Source organism: Bos grunniens, chromosome 16 (genome assembly GCF_055505025.1).
Source record: "Bos grunniens cultivar Pamir isolate PY7600 chromosome 16, Bosgru_T2T1.0, whole genome shotgun sequence".
Taxonomy (NCBI): domain Eukaryota; kingdom Metazoa; phylum Chordata; class Mammalia; order Artiodactyla; family Bovidae; genus Bos; species Bos grunniens.
This window is the reverse complement of record NC_141180.1, coordinates 28,067,673-28,092,005: the sequence shown is the minus strand read 5'-3', so window position 1 is coordinate 28,092,005 and position 24,333 is coordinate 28,067,673. Positions and strand designations below refer to the sequence as shown.

Below are 24,333 nucleotides of genomic sequence, written 5' to 3'. Positions count from 1 at the left end.
ATTATGATACAGGACAAGGACACGGTGAGGTTCCCCACCCCTGCAGTGATATATAACTTTTATAAATGTGGGGCTGATCCCCATTTATCTATATCTATGTGTATTACGTATTTATAAATGTATGTGTGTATTTGTGTATATGTAAATATATACTTGGATATTACCTCTCCGTTTTCCTCTTTCCATTTCTCAAATGGGCTTCCCTAGTGGCCCAGTTGGTAAAGAATCCGCCTGCAATGCAGGATACCTAGGTTCAATCCCCATTGATAAGATTCCCTGGAGGAGGGCATGGCAACGCATTCCAGTATCCTGCTTGGAGAATCCTCATGGACAGAGGAGCCTGGTAGGCTACAGTCCATGGGGTCACAAAGAGTCAGACACAACTGAGTCACTAAGCACAAATACATTTCTCCAATAGGGCATAAGCTTGTAGCTGGGAGCCTCAGGGAAGCATGGAGAGTTGGAATTGCCTGCCAGGTATTTCTCTTTTTAACTTTGTTTTGCCAAAGCTGAAAATCACAGAGGTGGATAGTTTGAGGGAGAAGAGTACCTCTGAGATAGAACTGAAGTGAGAGAGTCTTTGAAAAGACTATTCAAAATAGTCTTTGAGTAAAACTCTATTTACTTGAACCAGAAGCAGAGAGTATTCTGAGAGTCAGAGGAAGCAGCACCCTGGCAGGGTCCAGACCCAGAGGGGTGACAAGCATACCAAGGGGCAGGGCGAGGTGCTTCCCAGTCTCACTACAATCCCCCAACCTCCATGTGAAAAGCGGGAGCAGCAGCCCCAGACTTGAAGGGATGGGTAGACTGGGATGATGTGTGTCTCCATGGCAACCAGTGTAGTCTGGTGACTCACAGCTTGTACATGCTGGGGAGTCAGGGGAAGGACTGGGGGATGGGGACCTTCCCAACACCTGGGTACTAGGAAAAGACCTGACTGGGTAGGGATGGGGGAGCACTGAGAACTGCAGCATGGGATAGTCAGAGCTGAAATTAAGCCACCTGGAAGGAAATAAAGGGATCTGATACTTATTCCACATTTGAGTCTGTGGCCTGCGATTCATCTATTCCTTCAACAGCTGAAACACAAAAATCCATACTTTCCCCTTGAGTTGTCCAATGCATACTAAGTGTCCAGGTAATTGTGGATGCACTAGCTATTGCTTTGTTGTAGCTACTGTTCATATTCCATGGCTCCTATGAAAAAATGGGCTATCTACATCAATGCATATTTGTATTTCTTGTCTTCTTGGACATTTATTAAAACTAGGCTTTAAAAGGAGAAGGCAATGGCACCCCACTCCAGCACTCTTGGCTGGAAAATCCCATGGATGGAGGAGCCTGGTAGGCTGCAGTCCACGGGGTCACTAAGAGTCGGACACGACTGAGTGACTTGACTTTCACTTTTCACTTTTATGCATTGGAGAAGGAAATGGCAACCCACTTCAGTGTTCTTGCCTGGAGAATCCCAAGGATGGTGGAGCCTGGTGGGCTGCCGTCTATGGGGTCGCACAGAGTCGGACACAACTGAAGCGACTTAGCAGCAGCAGCAGCAGGCTTTAAAACAATGTGGATGCACCTAGAATCTGTCATACAGAGTGAAGTAACTCAGAAAGAGAAAAAGTATCATATATTAATGCATATATGTGGAATCTAGAAAAAGAGTATAGATAAACCTATTTGCAAGGCAGGGATAGAGACACAGACATAGAGAACAGATGTGTGAACATGGTGAGGGAAGAAGTGGGTGTGATGAGTTGGGAGATTAGGATTGACATATATATACACACTACTATGTGTAAAATAGGTAGCCAGTGGGAACCTGCTATAGAGCACAGGGAGCTCATAGCACTCGGTGCTCCGTGGTGACCTAGAAGGGGGGTGGGGTGGGGGTTGGAAGGGAGAACACTCTTGATAGTCCTTTGGACTGCAAGGAGATCAAACAAGTCCATTCTAAGGGAAATCAACCCTGAAAATTCATTGGAAGGACTGATGAAGAAGCTGAAGCTCCAATACTTTGGCCACCTGTTTCAAAGAGCCAGTTCATTAGAAAAGATTCTGATGCTGGGAAAGGTTGAAGGCAAAAGGAGAAGAGGGCAGCAGAGGATGAGATGGTTGAATGGCATCACTGGATCAATAGACATGAATTTGAGATCATGAAGGTCAGGGGAGCCTGGAGTCTATGGGGTCACAAAGAGTCAGACACAACTTAGTGACTGAACAACAAATAGTTGATTCCCTTTGTTGTACAGCAAAAACTAACACAACACTGAAAAGCAACTATACCCCAATTAACAACAACAACAACACAGGATTACTTTGAGACACCGACGATACTGAGGCACCAGGCTTCACGTGTCAGAGGGTTAGACCTTCAGGCAAGTCTTCTAAAGAGCCTGCTCCTCGATACTTTTCATTATTATCATCATGATCAAGTTACAAAAGACCTTAAGTAACAGCAGCGAGAAGCTGGATCTGCTCAAATCTTCCAATTGAGCCTAACTTTTATCCTAAAAAGCAAACCTTTGTAACCCTTAAGGCATTTCAGACATAAGTAGGTCTCAGATGGTTTGTTCTTCCAAAGATGGGATGCAGACCTTATTTTCCTTTAAGTTAGGTCAGTTACAGCCATCTCACTGGGGAGAACAAAGCAGAGATGGTGGAAGCTGTGAAAATTGTTTCTTGCTTAATGAATGAAGTTAATGCTGGAACAGAAAAACTCATTGGTAAAGGGAAGGAGGCTTCTGTGCAGCTTGGGGCATAAATTTGTTTGTATTTTTTCTATGTGTCTATGACACTCTTGGTGGAGAAGGCCTGTGTGAAAGATTTGAAATAACAGAGCTGAGTGTACATTCCTCAACACAAATTTACATCTACACTAGAATCTCAAAAGTGCACATTCTTTCAAATTTAGCTGCAACACTCATTGAAATGTGCTGATGTCTACAAATACGAGCTTCTTTTTCTGGTGCACTTTTATCCACTTAAAAAATGTAGTTTCTAGTGTACATTTGCCAAAAACATCAATTCTGATAACCCAAACCACAATGTAGTAACTTGACCCCTAACTAGCCGGTGATGTAAGCCGTGCTTCCTCTCTCTTCCAGACTTTTAAAGAAAAGCAATGTTTCAAAGACAGGATGAAGCCAACTCAAAGTCTGGACTGATCTTTTACTGAGAGGAAGTGGTGCTGGGTTCTAGTTCAAAGCCAGGTGCTCGGATGCTGTCTTCCTTGACTTGCTCCACGGCAGCGTGGACCGCGGTTCACTGTCTCAGGCAAGAGGCTTGACTAAAGACAGTGCCGTGTTTCTAGGACTAAGTTTCAAAACACAAAAGCTAATTTCTCAGTGTGACAAAGCTCCCATTTCACTAAAAGACTTGGCCCCATTTAATCCCCAGTTCATCAAGCCCAACTTTACTTTTTTTCTTTTTTTCCTTCCTATTTTTATCAACAGTTTCCACTTTGGATAGAGATCATTAATGAACCAACCCCAGGACAGCAGGGTTCTGAAGGGTGTGGGGACAGAAATGTCAGGAGGGTGACATTTCTGTTTAAATATCACATTGGCCACACCAAGTGAAAAGGGATTTGGCTCAAGCAGTCATGGGCATCTCTAAATGTCAGAGTCCAAGTTCACCAGCATTTGGAGGGCGTCCTCAGAACCCTGCCCCCAGACCCTGTTCTGTATTTCCATTTCTCTTAACGATGTTGGAGATGTAGAATGCTCCCCGTCCCCTGGCATTGATCAGCTCACATGACCTTGTGGCCGGACACACAGTAGCTCATCCGAGCTTTGCCTGTGGGTTGTTAGCAGGAGTGGGGAGCCCACAGGAGGGGACTTCTTTCCCTCCTCTTCTCCTAGAGCAGTCACTGCACGTGTGTCTCAGCTCCAGCCTCTCACATGCCCCTTTTTCCCTTGAGGGAATGGGGCTGAGTGAGTAAACAGCATGCTTCAGGCTGGGATCATTCTGCCCCTCTGGTTTGGTTTTGCTCTTTTCTTTTCAGGATACTGTTCATTTTTAGTTGGGACCGGTTAGACAGGTGTTGAAATAAAACCACCTTTGGTTTCGTGCATGAGAATTGAGGTCTAGAGGGAGTTTTAGAGGGTGATCGCATGTTGTTAATGGTTCAGTTCATTTCCATACAGAAACAGGGGAAATTCTGGGAGGCGGCTGCATCTGGAGGGAGGCGAACCCCAGCCAGACTGTGCTCAGCTCTTCCCCAAGCCTCCTCCCTGGCGCCATGGCTATGCTCTCGCTCAGGAAGAGGAACTCTGCTTGGCTTTTTGTGACAGGTGGCTGTCCTGTAAGCTGCTACTTTTTATAGTGAGGTGCACTGGGACGGTGTGCACCTCCGTTTGCCCCCAGCTCCCCGCAGCTCCTAGGTGCCTGGCATCCGGCACACAACCGCCCGTGGGCTCCTGCAGATCCGGTGCCCATTCCCCTCTCATTCTCACTGTCCTTCCCTCCCTACTCCTGCTGTTTCCTGCTGCCTTGGTTTTCCATTCCTCTCAGCCTTGCTATGTCTGTCTCCTCTATCATGCAGTGACTACTGGGAAGAAACCGTGTGGCCCATGCTGTAGTCATCTTCATCCCTGTGTTTCCAGCCTGGCCATACCCAGTCCATCATACTGCTGTCCGTAGAAGGAACAACCAGGCCTGGATACCCCTGGATCTTGTGTTCTCCACCCATCATATTGGCAGCTCTGTCTGAAGTTCTCTGTTTCCACCTTGTATTCTTGTCATCAGACTGCTCATGTCACTAGGTCCTACCTCACCCCAGCAGTGGGGCATCTTTTACCACCTGTGGCATGATAGAGGATACACCTGTGTCAGATACTCGGTCCCATGGAAAGGAGCCATGGTGGCCATGCCATACTGCGACCCTGAGGGTACCTGGAAGCACTCTAGGGCTGGGAACACTTGGCACAGGAATCGTTTGAGGCTGTCCCAGGCCCATTCACTCCTCGCTCAGACATTTCTCCTGCTGCTGAGTCACACCAGCTGCAGGAGACTCCAGGATTTTCCTAGTTCTCTGAGGTCCATCTGTGAGGTGGTTTGCCCCCAACTCTCTGAGGCTCCCCTGGTGGCTCAGAGGGTAAAGCGTCTGCTTGCATTGTGGGAGACCTGGGTTCAATCCCTGGGTCAGGAAGATCCCCTGGAGAAGGAAATGGCAACCCACTCCAATATTCTTGCCTGGAAAATCCCATGGATGGAGAAGCCTGGTAGGCCACAGTCCATGGGGTCACAAAGAGTCAGACACGACTGAGCAACTTCACTTCTCTGAGGCTCCCAGAGTGATGCAACATGGAGGGCCCCGATTAGGGCTCACTGGCACCTACATTTCCTCTGCTTCCTCTCTTACTCTTTCCTCCTCTGGATGGGACGGTGTTTACCATCTGGAATTCCATATCTTCTGTGTTGTGCCTCAGTCCAGGCTTTTGAAATTCAAAATTCAAAAATAGATTTTGTTCTGTCCCAGATCAGCTTTCTTCAGGGGCACTGAATACTACAGGGGTGGGAGAATGTGGGAGGGGCAGCGCCTCAAAACTGCTGACAAATACCCGCAAGGGCAAGTGTCCTGCAGCGCCCTCGAATCCTGCTCTTTTCACTGCTTTCTACTGCTTTTCCCAACACCCAGTTTTTGCCTCCTTTTTTCTGGGACTGTGTCATGCTTCCTGCCTTTTCCCTGCAAAGAACTGGGGTTTGAGACCATTTAAAGTGAAGCAGAAGCCTCCCTTCTTCCAACTTCTAAACCATGCATCCTTCCTATGTAGAGGCCCTCTTCTCATGGAGTTTCAGTTGAGGTGTATAGCCAGGGGCTCTTTATTTGACTCTAGAAACTTTTTATTTATTTATTTTTACTATTAAATAAAATTAGGGCTTCTCTGGTGGCTCAGATGGTAAAAGAATCTGCCTGCAATGAGGGAGACCTGGGTACAATCCCTGGTCAGGAAGATCCCCTGGAGAAGGGAATGGCTACCCATTCCAGTATTCTTGCCTGGAGAATTCCATGGACAGAGGAGCCGGAGAGCTACAGTCCATGGGATTGGCAAGAGTCAGACATGACTGAGTGGCTAACAAAAATAAAATTAATTTACAATTATTTAGAACCACAGCAAGTCAGAGCTGAATGCGACTTATAGGCTCAGATTATTTCTAATCTTTGCTCTGTTGGCCCCTGCCCTCATTGTGGCTGAGAAAATGTTTCTCAGAGACAACAAGATACCTGCCAAGTTTGTGTAGAGTCCCAAGAGCAAGAAGATCATAGGAGGTGGGGATCTGCACAGATGATGTTTTATTTCCATATCTGTTTCCAACAATTTTAGTTATGGCATGTTCCAGCATAGTTCCAGCATAAAAGTGCCTGCTTTGGCTCTCAAAATATGAATTATTAATACTAGCATTTACTGAACACCCAGGATTTTCCTAGAAATATGAATAGCTCTCAAAATAGAGTCCCTCTGTGGATCCTCCAATAACCCCATTTTACTGATGAGGAAACTGAGTTTTGCCCAAGGACAGGCAGTATGTACATGCTGAGGCAGGACTTGAGGCCTGGCCTGTGTGACGTGAAGGCTGGAGTTCTCACCGGTGATATCTATCACACAACAGCCATGAAAAGGTCTGCACTGATCAATCCAAATACAGTGGGCCAAAAGATGAGAGCAGATCACCTCTTCCTTGTCAAGCCCATCACTTGGAACATGAACAGGCTTACACTGCTAATGCTTTCTTACTTTCCCTTTAACATGCCTTCCAATAGACTTCAGTTAGACAGAGCACAGTTCTCTGATAGTGATAAATATTTATTACCCCACTGACAGACGAAGAAGCTAAGGCCAGAGCAGGTGAGTGGCTTGGTCAAGGTCTCGCAGCCCATCAGTGGCATATCTTGGACCTGATTCCAGGACTCTAATCCCAAATAGAGTGAGTTAAGAAACCTAAAACACCCATCACTAGTTCTGGAACACACGTAGGTATCTGGCAAAGTTCTTTCATTTCCTCTTCTCTTTATTCCTCACATGGTTCCCAAGGGTTGAGCACACACAGCTAATGCAATCTACAGTCTCTGCGATGTTTTATGGCAATAAAAAAATGTAAAGCCATCCAGCTACTTTGCTGCTGTTGAAAAATAATCACTGGATGATGTTCCCCTTGGCAGCTGTCTGGGCCTGGTATTTAAGCAGCATCTAGTTCCAAAGAACTGCCCTTTAAAAGGAGATTAGAATTGCACATCCACGGTGTATGAGCTGGAAGATAAACAAATGTTCTTTTTCACCCAAATATTTCCAGCTTTTGCTTGAAGGTATTTCTCATGACTGGAGCCCAGCACATTCTATATGCGGAACTGGAAGAGCTTAAGCTCACACTGTGAGCCACAAACCATGCAAAGGCAGTTCACTTTTGGTTCTGGCATTAGCCTTTTGGTTGCAAATGACACAAACTGAACACGTAATCACAAGGGATTTTTATTGGCTCATTAATTGAAAAGTCTGGAGATAGACTTAACTTCAGGTATAGCTGGATCTAGGGGTTCCAAGAATATCATTCTCTCCTCTCCTGTACTTTCTTTCTGCCTTGCTCTCCTTTTTTCTTAAAAAAAAAAAAAAAAAAAAGGATTGAAGTATACTTGCTAGGACTTCCCTGTAGCTCTAATGGTAAAGAATTTGCCTGCAATACAGGAGACCAGGGTTCGATCCCTGGGTCAGGAAGATACTCTGGAGAAGGGAATGGCAACCTACTCCAGTATTCTTGCCCAGAGAAGCCCATGGATAGAGGGGCCTGGTGGGCTACAGTCCACGGGGTCACAAAGAGTCAGACATGAGTGAGTGACAAAAACACACACACTTGCCTTACAATGTTGTGTTACTTTCTGCTGTACAACAAAGTGAATCAGCTACCTGTACACTCACTTGTCTGTGCTGGATTCACCCTCCCACAGGATCTTCCTCTTGGTGCCATGATGATCACTACCTACAGTGGTAACAGGCTTATAGTCCACTAGCTAGACAACTCTCACAGGAAAAGAGAGCTCTGCTTCCTAGCAGCTTGCATAAAAACACAGAAGTGACTCTCATTGGCTCGACTTGGGTCACAGGTTCATTTCTGAGCCAGTCACTGTGGCCAGGGAAATGGACAACAATGATTGGTCAGACCTGGGTCACGTGCCACTCTCTGCATCCAAGCAGTGAGGTGGGTCCAGAGGAAACCACTATGACTTGCTCATAAGCGAGGACAGTTTACCTCAAGTAAAACCAAAATTCTGTTACCAGAAAAATAGTGAACGAATGACTGGCAGTCAAAACAACAGCTGACCATGGCAATTAGATTCCTTATTTCTAAGAGAATGCAGACGATTCCAAAAAAAGATTTTGCTGACTGCTTTTTCTCACCAAGAAAGTCATGTGCAGAAATTCTAGGGGATAGAAAGAAGAGGAAGCTTGGTCCCAGTTAGGGAAATAGAACTGTGGGTCACAGAAGTGAAAGAATTAAGAGGCAAGTGTGGATTCCTTTCTTTTCCTTGAAAATATAAAAGTGAGATGGCACCTGTCCTAAAGAAGCCTTTGCCTGTAAATGGTTGGAGCCACAAACCTACAAGATAGTATACTTCAACACAACTAAACTGCATTAACATCAGTCATGCACTTCTCAACTCTTTATTCAGTAAATGTTGAGGGTCTATTGTGTGCTCAGGTGCTGTTAAGACCTTAGGGATACAGGACTGAAGATAGTCAGAAGGCAGACTTGATTCCTGCTGATGGAGCTTGGAGCTTACATTCTAATTGGAAGAGAAACAAAACAAACAAGAGCCAGTTCATGAGCAGAAGCATTTCATATAAGCATGACAACTGCTGGAAAGAAAATAAAGCAGGTGTGATGTGTAATATCTTGGAGATGGAAGTGGGGGGCCCTTTGGAGAGATAGTTAGCAAAGACATCAGAAACAGGTTACAGCTGAGACTTAAGAAAAAACAGCCAAGAAGGTCACATGGAGATGAGGGCTCCAGGCAAAAGCCCTGAGGCAGGAAGAGATGTGTGTGGCTGAGGACCAGAAAGAGGGGCCATGGACTGGAGCACGTGCGTGACGGGGGCACTAGAACAAAAGGACAGAGGGGAGGTGGAAGCCAGATCCTATATGGAGGATTCTGCTTCTGAATTTCCCAAATGCTTTATTGATGAGCATGTCTTGCTGCTTCAGGGCTTGCCTGGTGGCTCAGAATCTGCCTGCAATGCAGAAGACACAGGTTTGATCCTTGGGCAGGGAAGATCCCCTGGAAAAGGGAATGGGTACCCTCTCCAGTATTCTTCCCTGGAGAATTCCATGGACAGGGGAGCCTGGTGGGCTACAGTCCATGGGGTCACAAAGAGTCAGACACGACCGAGCAACTAACACTTTTATTTTTTCACTTGTTGCTACATTTGCTGAGAATGATAGCCAGTTCCATGTCTGACTCAGACGAGGACATGTACCTCTCCCATGGCATTCACACTGCCTGGCATCTATCAGACATTCTGTGAGTATTTCCTACAGTGAGAGAGTGTGGTCCAGTGGAAAGGACTGGATTAAAGTCCTAGTTCTCTCACCTTGTAACTGAGGAACACTGGAGAGATTGTTTAAAATCATTGGACCTCTCATCTGAAAGTGGGATAATATGGGTCTCTTAGGGTGTTTTAAAGACCATGTGGGAGAGAATTCATAGTGAAAGCTTTCATTAAATGATGGTTTTTCTTCCTGATTTCATTGGCAAGAACAGGAATTGTGGCCTGGCATTGGGTGGGTTTGGTGAAAAATCCACATTCCTCATTTTTATTAATTCTAGAAGACTAGATGCCTGGGGATAACGGTTTGAAAATGGATCATAGTATGGAATAATGAGGATACAGAGAAGGTAAGATCAGAATGGTGTGGGATATACATGAATGATGACAATAGCACAAACAAAAATTACCTTTAGCTCACATTGTGAGCCAAGGATGGGCTAAGTCTCTCCATGTACCATTTGATATAAGCCATCAACCTGAAACAATGACCCTAGTCAAACATCAACCCTATCAGACATGTTGGTTTATTAGTCCCATGTTATGAATGAGATTCAGGATGGAAGAACAGGAAGATGAAGTCAGTTGTCAAGATCATATCCTAACTAGTAAATGGTTGACCCTATGCTACCCTGACTCCCTAGGTGAAATTATTAACGTAGGCACAGATCCTTGCTATATTGTTGCCTATTTTTTTTTCTCAGATGGTTCTTATTCCTCAAAAATCCCAATGTTCCCTGACTTCAATTGGTTAAATAAGCAGCGTCTTCAAATGAAGGAACTAATGATCAGATCAGATCAGATCAGATCAGTCACTCAGTCGTGTCCGACTCTTTGCGACCCCATGAATTGCAGCACGCCAGGCCTCCCTGTCCATCACCAACTCCTGGAGTTCACTCAGACTCATGTCCATTGAGTCAGTGATGCCATCCAGCCATCTCATCCTCTGTTGTCCCCTTCTCCTCTTGCCCCCAATCCCTCCCAGCATCAGAGTCTTTTCCAATGAGTCAACTCTTCGCATGAGGTGGCCAAAGTACTGGAGTTGGAACTAATGATACTGAACCTCAAAGTTTTTTTTAAGGAATTAAAGATACCCCAAAGAATGGTTTCCTAATTGTAGAAGCCTGCTACATTAATGCTGAAAAACTCATTTACAATTCAGCTATTAAATGACAAACCATTACCACCATTTTTATTGCTTTATATTCCCTAACAAATTTATTATGTAATTACCCTGCATAACAGTATCATTTTAGGATGTAAACTTGAAATAAGGTCCCTATTTTAAAATGCTTACTATCATGTGTTTTCAATATCTAGTTTATATAAAATATCCAGCATTGAGAAAGTTTTCCCTTCTGTTAACCAGGGCTCAATAAATAGGTTTGCAATTCCTTATTTCATGAATCTGATTCTCTTTTGCCCTCTGCAACCCATTAGAAAGGGGGAGAAATTGGACAGAGAGGTTGCCTTGCCCATTCTTCAGCTTGGCAACTCATTAGTTGAAAACACTGGGGGATTATGAAAATGGCTACTATTCCCAGCCACCCAGTGAGTCTGGGCCCAGGTTTAAACAGAAGCATATCCACATAAGAATGGGGATTTAGGAGTGACTCGAACAATTTCTCCCTGATGCTGTTTGTGACTGTGGGAGTCAGGGAAATCCCCCAGACAAGGTTTGGAGGTGAGGTGGGCAGCTGCTAGCACAGAGACATAAGACAATAAGATATACAATGCCCAAAGGAGAAGCCGGTTCACACCAATATTCCTTTTCCTAAAGGCAGGAGAAATTGGACTTGTTTCCAAGGAAAAGGGGCAAAGGAGTGAGCTGGGGGATGTGCCCAAGGGGCCCGACTTCTGCATTGCTGTGGATAATGAGACAGGAATCAACTATAAAGAGATCTTTTCTAAGTAAACTCAATCACATGTGATATTTTCTTTGCTTTTTTGTTCCTGGGGCTGATTAGGGAAGACAACCTGGGGAGGGACTGCATTCTAAACCTGGCTGCCTTTCAGTCCAGAGAAAGAGAGGTATGCTGTTTCTCTCAGCGGGAGAAGAGTCTGCCTGATTACCTATGTAAAGTGTCATTGGAGACTACGGTCTCAGTTGTCAGATCTGAATAAACTTGTACGTCTTTGCAAATACTGCCATGAATAGGAATAAGACAATCTGCTATGTGGCTTTATCTTTGTTTTAACTTCTCTCATAAACTCAGACAGGTGGAATCTGGGCAGAGAAAGTGCCCGTGAGAGTTGGAAGAACAGCCCGGAGATAGATCTTGCTTGGCTAGCTGGGTAAATTTGGGTAGGAAACTGCCCTTCTCTGGGCCCGTTTTCTTGCCTGTGAAAGTAGAGGATTGGGACTGATGGATGCTCGGCAGGCCTTTCTTGAGTCAATGATTCATAGAATGCTGAGAGTCCAAAGTCCTGAATCTTGCTATGCAACCCAATTCAGCAGTTCTCAGTGCTGCCTAGAGATATCACTTTGCCAACAAAGGCCCATATATTCAAACTTATGGTTTTTCCAGTAGTCATGTATGGATTTGGACCATAAAGAAGGCTGAGTGCTAAAGAACTGATGCTTTTGAACTGTGGTATTGGAGAAGACTCTTGAGAGTCCCTTGGACAGGAAGGAGATCAAACCAGTCAAACAAAGGAAATCAACCCTGAATATTCATTGGAAGGACCGAAGCTCCAATACTTTGACCACCTAAGGCGAAGAGCCGACTCATTGGAAAAGACCCTAACTCCGGGAAAGATTGAAAGCAAAATGATAAGGGGGCAACAGAGGATGAGATGGTTGGGTAACATCACTGACTCAATGGACATGAGTTTGAGCAAACTCCAAGAGATAATGGAGGACAGGGAAGCCTGGCACACTGCAGTCCATCGGGTTGCAGAGTTTGCTATGACTTAGCAACTGAACAACAACAGCTGTGCTCCCCAGGGGACATTTGGCAATGTCTGAAGACAGTTTTGGTCATGACACTGAGTAAAGAGTGCTACTGGCATCCTGTGGGTAGAGGCCAGGGATGCTGCGAAACATCTGAGAAATGGAATACTTCCTCCTATATCAGAATACATGAACGTCACAGGCATCAGTGATTGCAGCCCTCCAATGTGGGCCAGGGAACCCTGAGGACACTCAGGAAGGAAAAGAATACCTGCCATCTAGCAGCCATCAGACTGCAGCCCCTCCCCACGGTGAGCCTGGGGAGGCTCAGGATATGGAAACACAGGAACCCAGCCCCAGATAGCTAGGTGCATATCAAAAGAACGATTTCAGTGAGCCCAAACTCTTGCAACTCCCCATACATAGAAAATCACTAAATTCCTTAACTTGAGATATCTGGTTTTCTTTAATTCGCAATAATCTTTTGACATTCAGACTTCCCACCCTTTGTTACAAAACTTCTATAAAACCTAGCTCCTCCCCTTGCCTCCTCAGAGAAGTTCTCTCAGGGTTACTTGAGATGCTACCTGCCAGGCTTATGTCCTAAAAATTGCCACCGAAGAAAACATAACTCTCAACTTTCAGGCTGTGAATGTTTTTAAAGTCCAGTCATCCTACAATACACGGGACAGTCCCCACAACAAAGAATTATCTGACCCCAAATGTCAATAGTGCTGAGGCAGAGAAATACCACCTTAAACTATCAATTAGACATAAACTCATATCATCCCTTCAAGTTAACATATATCCACAGGAGATGTCCTGAGTAAAGTTCCTCCCCCAGCCCTGTAAACACACAGAAAGTCACCCTAAGTGTTATGTCTGTATGAATTCCTTGGGGGAAAGCCACTCCATGAATCTGGAAGCATCTGGTATGAAAAGTTAATGTTAAACATGCATTTGCACTGGTAGGGGAAAAGAGCAGAGCACCGTCCGTATTTTATCCAGAAGGAAAAAGTCTATCTTGACCTCCCTTGCCACCCCCTGAAAAACTGTTCTGTGGCCTCCCCCGGCTGCCTGAGTTATGCAGAGAGGATAAGCAGCTTTGTTTCTTTCAGTCTTCAGAATTCTAATGTTTAAACTAATGTATTTATTTATGCTGAATGCAGCTTTCCACCCAGAACATTATGAATCTTTCTTCAGGAGCCCGGGGTGAAATCAACCTCCCCAGTCTTTGTCGAAGCCGCTGGTTTCTACTCCCTGTGTTAACAAGACCTGACTTTGTGGATCATTTAATATTTATCCCAAATATTTGATACACATATAATGACATAATCACTCAGTTCCTTAGCCCGACATGGTTGCCTAAGCACCTACCAGCTTTGAAAATCTACATTTTTCAGAATATGTTGTCAGTTAGTATAATGTATTCCAGAGCATAGATTTCTTGCCAAAATAACTCCGCTTGGTGAATGATAAATGTGTTGTGATTATTTCTTCAGCTTTTGTGAAAGCATACAGTAGGGATAGTGTCTTGAAAGCAACACACAGACCAGAGGAACACAGTGCTCCTTTGTTTGGTTCTGCCATACTCAGAATTCGTTCTCTACATTCTTTCCCCAAACTCTCTTTAACTAGTTTCTACTCCCTGAGGTGATTGGTGCTGGCAATGGAAAGCTGTGTTCAGCTAATAAGTTCTTCTTGGCTCCAGCATGTGTCTCTTTTAGTTAAGCCCACAAGAACTTAACGAACTGTTGTGTCTCTCCTGGGTAAAGGTCACTGTAGCTCAGGTTTTAAAGTAACCTCGACTTTCAAAACTGGCTTGACAAATGGAAAAATCCAGAGCCCCAGATGTCTGCAGTTTCTGGCTTCTTCCAGGGTAAATGAGACTGAGTATCACACAACAGCATGGAAACTGGGAGTCCTGAAAAGAACTCTAAGGCACATGATGTTTGATTAAAAATGTAAATGACCAACTTGTAGAATGTTGGCCAAGGCTATAGAATTAAGGGGAAACCAAAGACCACTGAAATCACCATGTGTCTGGACCACCAAAGAGACCTCTTGGGTGACTTCAGTCAACCTGAACACTTGAGAAGCTTCTCTAGGTATAAAAAGCAGATGATATTCTGCTCCAATAGCAAATAGTCCTTGTTGATTCTCCAGTTTCCCTCCCCCACCCCTTCGTCCATCACAAGCTCTACTCCCAAATCATCTCCTGAATTACTCTACTTTGCTCCAATCCCACAGCTACCGCCTCATCCAAGCCACCATCCATCTTTTGCCTGAATGTCTATAGTAACTTGGGGTTTCCCAGGTGGTCTAGCGGTAAAGAATCTGTCTGCCAATGCAGGAGACACGAGATGTGGACTCAATCCCTGGGTTGGGAAGATGTCCTGGAGAAGAAAATGGCAACCTGCTCCACTATTCTTGCCTGGAAAATTCCATGGACAGAAGAGTCTGGTAGGCTAGAGATCACGGGGTCACAAAAGAGTCAGGCATGACTGAGTGGGTATGTGTGCACGTGTACATGCACACACACACACACACACAAACAATAACTCTCTCCCACTTCTTTTGCTCCACCACAATTCACTTTCCCCATAGCAGCCAGAACAATCTTTTAAAAATGTGAATCAGTTCGTGTCCATCAATCCTTAAAGTCTGTGATGACTTCCTGTTGTTCTTAGAATTAGTTCCCAAGAACTCACTATGTAGGGTTGCCTAATATAGCAAAAAAAATACAGAGCCAGGGACTTCCCTGGTGGCCCACTGGTTAGGAGTCTGTCTTGCACTGCAGGGGACATGGGTTTGATCTGGTCAGAGAACTAAGATCACACGTGCCTTGGGACAATTAAGCCCATGAACCACAACTAGAGAATCTGCACTGCAAGGAAAGATTCCACATGACACAATGAACCTGAGGCAGCCAAGTAAATAAATAAATATTAAAAAAATACAGAGGTCCAGTTATATTTGGCTGTCAGATAAATAGTGAACCCCAGTTTTTAAAGCAAAAGTATGTCCCATGTTTGTTTAATCCATGCACTGAGCACATCATGAGAAATGCCGGGCTAAATGAGTTACAAGCTACAATCAAGATTGGCAGGAGAAACATCAACAATCTCATATATGCAGGTGATACCACTCTAATGGCAGAAAGCAAAGAGGAACTAAAGAGCTTCTTGCTGAGGGTGAAGGAGAAGCGTGAAAGAACCGGCTTAAAACTAAATATGAAAAAAACCAAGATCATGGTATCCGGCCCATTACTTCACATCAAATAGAGGGGAAAAAGGTAGAAGTACTGATAGATTTCCTTTTCTTGGGCTCTAAAATCACAGCAGATGGTGACTGCAGCCATGAAATCAGAAGAGGTTTGCTTCTTGGCAAAGTTATGACAAATCTAGACAGTGTGTTGAAAAGCAGAGACATTACTTTGCCAACAAAGGTCCATACAGTCAAGGCTATGGTCTTCCCAGTGGTCATGTATGGTTGTGAGAGTTGGACCATAAAGAAGGCAGAGTGCTGAAGAATTAATGCTTTTGAACTGTTGTGTTGGAGAAGACTCCAGAGAGTCCCCTGGGCAGCAAGGAGATCAAACTAGTCAATCTTAAGGGAAACCAACCTTGAACAATCATTGGAAGGATCAATGCTGAAGCTGAAACTCCAGTATTTTGGTCATCTGACATGAACAGCTGACTCATTGGAAAAGTGCCTGATGCTGGGAAAGATTGAGGGCAGAAGGAGAAGAGTGAGTAGAGTAAGAAGATGAGATGGTTGGATGGCATCAACAATGCAATGGACATGAACTTGGGTAAACTTCGGAAGACGGTGAGTGACAGGGAGGCCTGATGTGCTGCAGTCCATGAGGTCACAAAGAGTAGGACATGACTGGGCAACTGAACAACAACGACAAGATTCCATGCAATATTTGGGACATCAGTTCAGTTCAGTTCAGTCTCTCAGTTGTGTCTGACTCTTTGCGACCCCATGAATCACAGCACGCCAGGCCTCCCTGTCCATCACCAATTCCCAGAGTTCACCCAGACTCACGTCCATCGAGTCAGTGATGCCATCCAGCCATCTCATCCTCTGTTGTCCCCTTCTCCTCCTGCCCCCAATTCCTCCCAGCATCAGAGTCTTTTCCAATGAGTCAACTCTTCGCATGAGGTGGCCAAAGTGCTGGAGTTTCAGCTTTAGCATCATTCCTTCCAAAGAAATCCCAGGGCTGATCTCCTTCAGAATGGACTGGGTGGATCTGCTTGCAGTCCAAGGGACTCTCAAGAGTCTTCTCCAATACCACAGTTCAAAAGCATCAATTCTTCGGCACTCAGCCTTCTTCACAGTCCAACTCTCACATCCATACATGACCACAGGAAAAACCATAACCTTGACTAGCTGGACACTTGTTGGCAAAGTAATGTCTCTGCATACTTAGCAAAAAATTATTTGCTTTTTATCCAACATTTGGTGTAACTGGACATCCTGAATTTTATTTAGCAACCCTACTTAACAGACTTTCTATGGCCTGGCACCTGCCTACTTTTCCAACTTCAACTCACACTCGTTTTCCTCTCACTCACTCCAGCAACATCAGCCTCCAATATTTCAAGCCTCTGGTTTCCACTCCCCATGTTAACAAGACCTGACTTTGTGGATAATTCCAGCTTCTGGGCCTTTGTTCCAATGTCTGCCTCTGCCTGGAACGTTTTATCTTTGGTGCTTTGGGTGGCTTTCTCCTTTTCGTTTTCAGGTCTCAGTTCAAATGCCACTCCTTAGAAAAGCTTCTCTTGATCACAGTAAGGACTCCTTTCCCCATACCTTAGAGCTCTTTATTATCTCACTTTGTTTTATTTTCTTCATGGTGATTTAGTCACTAAGTAGAGTCGGACTCTTGCAACCCCATGGACTGTAGTGTGCTAGGCTCCTCTGTCCATGGGATTCTTCAGGCAAGAATACTGGAGTGGGTTGCCATTTTCTTCTCCAGGGGATCTTCCCTGACTCAGGGATCAAATCAGGGTCTCCTGCATTGCAAGGAGTCTCCTGCATTGCAGGCAGATTCTTTACCGACTGAACCACCAGGGAAGCTTAGGTGAGTCTATATTTATCTTTCATCTGCTCGCTTGCTTTTTGCCTGCTTCTTCTAGGGGAAGAGGAACAGGGCTTTGTTCCAGAGTCTGACACAAGCCTGATGCATGGCAGAACCTCAGGGAATAACTTGTGAATGAGTGAATAAACCTATGTTTATCCTTTTGCTCTTAGAATAAAATTCATTCTTTTCCATGGCCGACAAGGCTCTTTGCCTTTTGGTTTAATATCATCTCAGATGGAACCCTTTCTTTTCTTTTCTTATTTTTTTTAGTGGAGTATAATTGCTTTATAATGTGTTAGTTTCTGCTGTACAACAAAGTGAATCAACTATATGTATACATATATTCCCTCCCTCTTGAGCCTCCCCTCACCCCTCCAGGTCATCACAGAGCCTGAGACAAGCTCAGATGGAGCCCTTTCTAAGGAAGTCTAGGATGTGTTTCATCCATTTGGTAAACTGAATCACACTCACATCTACCATGGAGAAGCTGCATTGGTTGGTGGGAAGACTGTCACTTTGGGTGGGGGAAAGATAGGGGGTTGAATCTCAGCTTTGACTTTGGTTAAGTCACTTCATCTTTGAGACTCAAGTTTTCTTATTTATATTACAAGGGATATCCAGATGTTGTTTGTGGGAATATAATGAAAAATGCAAGGATATGTGTAAGGCACCAGTATGAGGCCTGACACACAGTAGGCCCTCAAGAAGTAGATGTTGAATCTACCTATCACAAAGGGCTCTCTCAAATACTGTGGTAGAACATTATGCTTCAGAGGCTGTTAAAACCCTCCATGTACCATAGAATCTCCTGCTAACACTGTATAGCTCTCCTTTCTCACTGCCTTGTTATCTACTATATCCTTGCACCATTTCCACTGGGTTCCAGTGAGCCCTTAGCTCTGTTTGTACAGCTCTGTGTTGTCTGCTTTCTTAGAGAATAGAATAGGCAGGGGTCAATCCCAGAAAGACCCTTTCTAGTCTCTTGCTTGCATCCAGGTTAGTACCCATTCCTGTCTGATCAGGTGCTGCTCCTTAAATATCCTCCAGGCTAGATCTGCTACAGATGTTGCTGTTGCCATGGTAACTATTATGGACGAGATTTTTCTCAAACTATGAAAGGAGAATAGCAGAGTTCCAAAGAGCAAATATAATTACTCTTCTACTTGGCTTCAAGGGCTCCACGTTAGGTGTTGGATGATACAGTCCTGGACACCTGGGTCCTTTAAACCCTCTTCTTATGATAACCAGTCACGTCATATGGATTCATTGGTTAGTGGAGAGAACTTCCATTGAAACCAGGCCATTCACTAGGTTATTGTCATGCTGTAGTCAAAAATTTATTCTTCATTGTTCAGTCACTAAGTTGTGTCCAATTCTTTGTGATCCCAGGAGCTGCAGCATGCCAGGCTTCAGTGTCATTCACTGTCTCCTGGAGTTTGCTCGAACTCAGGTCCATTGAATCAGTGATGCCATCAAAAATTATTATGCATCTTTTAGGAAAATTTCTCTTGAAGTTTGAAATCATTTTATTAAGGTCTTAAAGTACATCTGTAGTTTATTATTATATTTTTAACTTTGGCCCAGAAATACTCACCCTTTCGCTGAGAAGTCTGAACTATTTCTCCACTCCTTGAATCAGGGATCAAGTTTAGTAAGTAGCTTGTAACCAAAGGTATGCGGTGGAACTGACACTGATGCTATGTGACTTCCAAGGCTGCTTCACAAAATGCCTTGCTTGCATGGGCTTTTGGAATCCTGATTGTCACATAAACTTGCCTACTCTGAGGCCACCATGCTGTGAGGAAGCTCAAGCTGCTTGGAGAGATCACAGGTAGATGATTCAGCTGACAGCCGCAGTGGAGGTCCCAGTCATAGACAGATAGCATTTGTCACCAGACATGTGGCACCTCCAGATGTCTTCAAACCCCTGTCATTGATCACTCAACCATGAGTCACTTCCAGATGTTGTGTCTTCCCACCTGGGATGAAGCAGAGACAGCTCTGCCTCGCCTGGATCCCTGATCCCTAGAACCTGAGACCCTAATTTAAAAGATCCTTTTAAGCCACTAAGTTTGAGGATCTCTTGCTATTCAGAATAGTATCTGGAACAGATGGGCTGACTCTCATTTGTTATCTCAGGGGCACTTGAGAATCAGCCTGTTCCAACATGGAACCATGACTTTGTCCTTCCTGGTACAAGCTGATGGCTTTGCATGAATAGCATTGGGCTCTCTTGGAGTATTATTTCCAATGCCACTGAATTCAAAGTCCTTCAGCCTAAGGAATAATGATGCTTTAGAGACTCCTGCATTGGAAGGACTGATGCTGAAGCTGAAGCTCCAATACTTTGCCCACCTGATGCAAATAACTGACTCATTGGAAAAGACCCTGATGCTGGGAAAGACTGAAGGCAAAAAGAGAAGAGGGCAGCAGAGGATGAGATGATTAGATAGCATAACCAACTCAATGGATGTGAGTTTGAGCAAACTCTGGGAGACAGTGAAGGACAGGAAAGCCTGCATGCTGCAGTCCATGGGGTTGCAAAGAGTCAGACACAAATTAGTGGCTGAACAACAAGAGACTCCTGCAACAATGAGGGGTTTCCCTGGTGGTTCAGTGGTAAAGAATCCACCTGCCAATACAGGAGACATGGGTTCAATCCCTGTGTCAGGAAGATACCTGGAGAAGGAAATGGCAACCCACTCTAATATTCTTGCCTGGGAAATCCCATGGACAGAAGAGCCTGGTGGGCTGCAGCCCACGGTCACAAAGAGTCGGACACGACTGAGTGACTGGACATGCACACACGCAACAATAGGGGGGAAGGGGAGGGCGGGAAGCATGCTGGGCTACACAGTACCGGGGCCAGAGGAACTGGGTCCATTTGATGAGGGCCTTTGGCAGATTTTGCTTTGAGTGTGGGACTTGAAACCTTCCTTAGGTTTTCAGCACTTTTATTGGACCCCAGAGTGAAGTGCCCATGGGTATAATTGTGGGCTGAAGTCCATCAATCAACCGTTCATTGCCCTGAGGCCTTCAATTAAGAAAAGAAATATAGTTTCAATTTGGGACTGAAAAGACTGCCTTCTCTCATATTGATTCTGCTAGGGGGTGTCCATTTTAGCCAAAATCTTACATGCATTCTGTTTTCCTCTCAAAAATAATTTGGTGTTATTGGTGTGATCCCTGGTGGACGCACTCACGATATATTTACCATTTGATTCCTGGAATACGGGCTCTTAAGTCTCGCAGCTATTGCTCTGCAACTTTTGTTTCCATAGAAACTAATGTTTATGTTTATATCTATGCCAGTTCTGTTTCTATCAGATTTTACTTCTTGGAGCAGCTGTTGTAAGTCATTTCACCAAGATGGACATTAGTGATAGGGAACAAAGCCCCCACTCTACTGAAATGAGCATTTTCTTTAGCATCAGTATAGGCTCAAAAGTCAGAGTGATCCACAATGAAAATAAAAGGGTTTCAAGGAGGGATCTCAAGCATCAATGTGGTCTAGAAAGCAAGGGGTCCAGTTCTGAAGATAATGGATCCTGTGGACAATTAAGCCCTCGCTCTGCAAACCAACAGGAACTCTATCAATCTCTCTCCCAAGGGAAATCTAATGCAATGTAGTATTTAAGTGCCAATCTGTTCTCTGCAGCCAAAGGATATAGCAGCTAGGTGGAATGAAAATCTGTATTCATATAGGGCCATTCTGAGCATCTCTTTTATGCAGATGCATCACAAGAGGAGTGACTAGTTAACATTCTCTGATGTCCTTATCAGGGTTCGGCCACATATTTCCTGAACTGCCTTTGAAAACAGGGCTTCCCAGGTAGCACTAGTTGTAAAGAACCCGCCTGCCAATGCTGGAGATATAAGAGACATGGACTTGATCTCTGGGTCAGGACGATCCTCTGGATAAGGGAATGGCAACCCACTCCAGTATTCTTGCCTGGAAAATTCCATAGACAGAGGAGCCTGGCAGACTACAGACCATGGGGTCACAAAGAGCTGGACACGACTGACTGAGCATGCATGTACACCTTGAAAACGGTATATTCACAGTCTCCGTTGCAAAGCTGAGGCCACTGGCAAGTCTAACAGGCAGCCAGCATATCTTATTCTACTTAGTCTCGTTTGTTTTGTCATGACTGACAACTTATACGTACATGTACACAGTTTTTTCCCTTATTTTGTTCACCCATTCAACAAAGACTGCGTTGCCGCCTGTGCCTGATGCTGTGCTTGGCAGTGAGTGATCATGATGAGGGCTAAGATTTATTGAGCGTTTAAGGTAGATATGCAATGCTTGCAAGGGCTTCTTCATTTAGCCCATATAGGTACACATGGTACTGACCCCATTTTTACATTTGAAGAAAGAGACTAAAGCCTAGAAGGTAATTTGCTGGAGGTCACACAATGGGGAATGGCAGGCTGGGAGTGGGGGCTCAAGTGTCTGCTGTCTGAACAACAATACTCTATGGTTCTCTGCTCTGAAGTTCATAGGCCAGTGACAGAGACAAGTGTATAGAAAACACTTACGGCATATGATATACAGTAGTAGCTTCACACGCCATATATGCTGCCATAGAAACAGAAAAGACGTGGTTAAGTCTGCCTGGGGGAGTGTAGCCAAGGCTTAAGCGAGGCGGGTTACATCAGCTCGGTCTTAAAGAACAACTAAGAATTCCTCAAGTAAGGAAAAAAAGTGCAGCTCAAGCCAAGGGAGTAACCCACGAAGTGCCATGGATGCACAAAAGGACAAGCTGGATCATCTTTGCTGCTCTCCCTGCATTGGATCCCGAATTAACTTCTTATTCTATCCTCTTCTATTTATTGTGGTGCGATATACATCACATAAAATTTACCATCTTAACCGTTTTTAAGGGTAGAGTTCAGTGGCATTAAGTACATTCATGTTGTGCAACCCTCACTACCATCCCTCTCCAGAGCATTTCATCATCCCAGACAGAAACTTTGTAAAGGTTAAATAGTAACCCCCACTCTCACCAGTTCTTGGTCACCACTTCCCTGCATTCTGACTATGAATTTGACAACCCTAGTTGGAATCATATAATATTTGTTTTTTGAGTCTTGCTGACTGGACTTAGCCCAATGTCTTCAACCCTAGTTAACTTTTGAGCTTGTGGTTTTATGTTTTCATTGCTTTAGTCAATATTGCCATCCAGTTGTGGATGAAGTCACATGTCACAGTAGGAGAAAGTACAGTGGACATCGCTCGGCTCGTCTGCACGTCTTCTTGGATATGCGCCTCTACCTCCTTCTATCTACTTGCTCACAAGGGGAGGAGCCATATTCAGACCTCACCTCCTGACCTTGGTTGATTGGATCAGAATGGCCTCTGATCTAAGTTGACTCTTAAGCCTCTTCTCTGGGCATTTGGAAATGGGATGAAAAGAATCCCACCCCTGTAGCTATTCTTGGAAACAGGGGAGACATCAAGCAGGGACATATTCAAGGTAGTTATTTCCCACCAGGGCAGCAGAGAAGCCCTTTTATAAAGTAAAAAGCAGAAAAAAGATGAAGGAGAGGCTTCTGAGTTCCTCACTGAGCTGCAGTTTTGGCTGATGTTTCCTGCCTGAGGTTAAGCTTGTTACTGTCTTTAGAATCCAAGGGACACTTTGTAACCTTGTAATCAAATCTCCTTTCTGGTGAACTAGCTCAAGTCAGGTTCTATTACCTGCAACCAAAAGAGTTCCAGTTGATTCAAGAAGAATATAAAACCCCTGCTCTTCTGATATCCACCTGAGCCATGAGCTTGGTCGTGAGGGTAAAAGAAGAAACTCAATTTACAGCTCTTTACCTGGGGGCAAAATTGTTGATCAACTGGAAAGAACCCTGGGACTTTTGAGAAGATGCCTCACACAATTACAGAGTGATGCATGAATTCAAAGCTTCCACGGGAAGATGGGTTGTTTCCAGAGCATTTTCCCTCCTGATGTCCATCACCCATGAGTAGCTTCTCTTCCTACAAATAGCTCTTCCTCTGAGATGCTCTTATCTCTCCTTGGGTAGCAGATCCCATCACATCAGCTGTTGCCACTCCATGTTGCACCTTCTCCCGACTTTCTTTCTAGAATTCAGTTTTCCAACTTAGAACTCATTTATTGGAATTGATTACTTGATGACTTCTTTCTCCACAAGCAGGATGCTTGGCATTAATCCTCATTACGCTAGTTTCACTTCTTTCCATGAATTCCCCTGTCTACTCTAACATCCTGTAGCATTTTAACTCAAGGCCACTGGCTTTCTTAAAACTCATCTCACTGCCAACTTTAAATCAATGGTGAGTTTGGTCAGTGCCAGCTGCTGAATTAAACTGGACTCAGTGTTGACTCTTGCTTCCCTATTACCCCCAAGTCTCTTTCCATTTTGTAGTTTAGAGACACTGTAATTTTGGCAACTGCAAATACAAACCATGATACTTTGTTCTCAGTGTGTTAAGAGCTGTAGGCATCTTGAGAGGGGATATGATCCGGTCTGGGATTAGGGTGAGATGGGATTAGGATTTTTATAAACTTTTTATTTTACATTGGAGTATAGCCAATTAACAATTCTGTGATAGTTTCAGGTGGACAGCAGAGGGACTGAGTCATATACATGTATCCATTCTCCCTCAAACTCCCCTTCCATCCAGGCTGCCACTTAACATTGAGCAGAGTTCTCTGTGCTATACAGTAGGTCCTTCTTGGTTATCCATTTAAAATACAGCAGTGTGTACATGTTGATCTCAAACTCCCTAACTATCCCTTTCTGCACCCCTCCCGCAGGAACCCAAAGTTCAT

At 44.5% G+C, this 24,333-nt stretch overlaps 1 protein-coding gene across 2 annotated transcripts in view; it reads right to left on the bottom strand.

The window, feature by feature from the left end:
• The window catches only part of KAZN (kazrin, periplakin interacting protein), a 1,338,251-nt gene that overhangs the window by 611,607 nt on the left and 702,311 nt on the right, over positions 1-24,333 (bottom strand). The window lies entirely within an intron of this gene.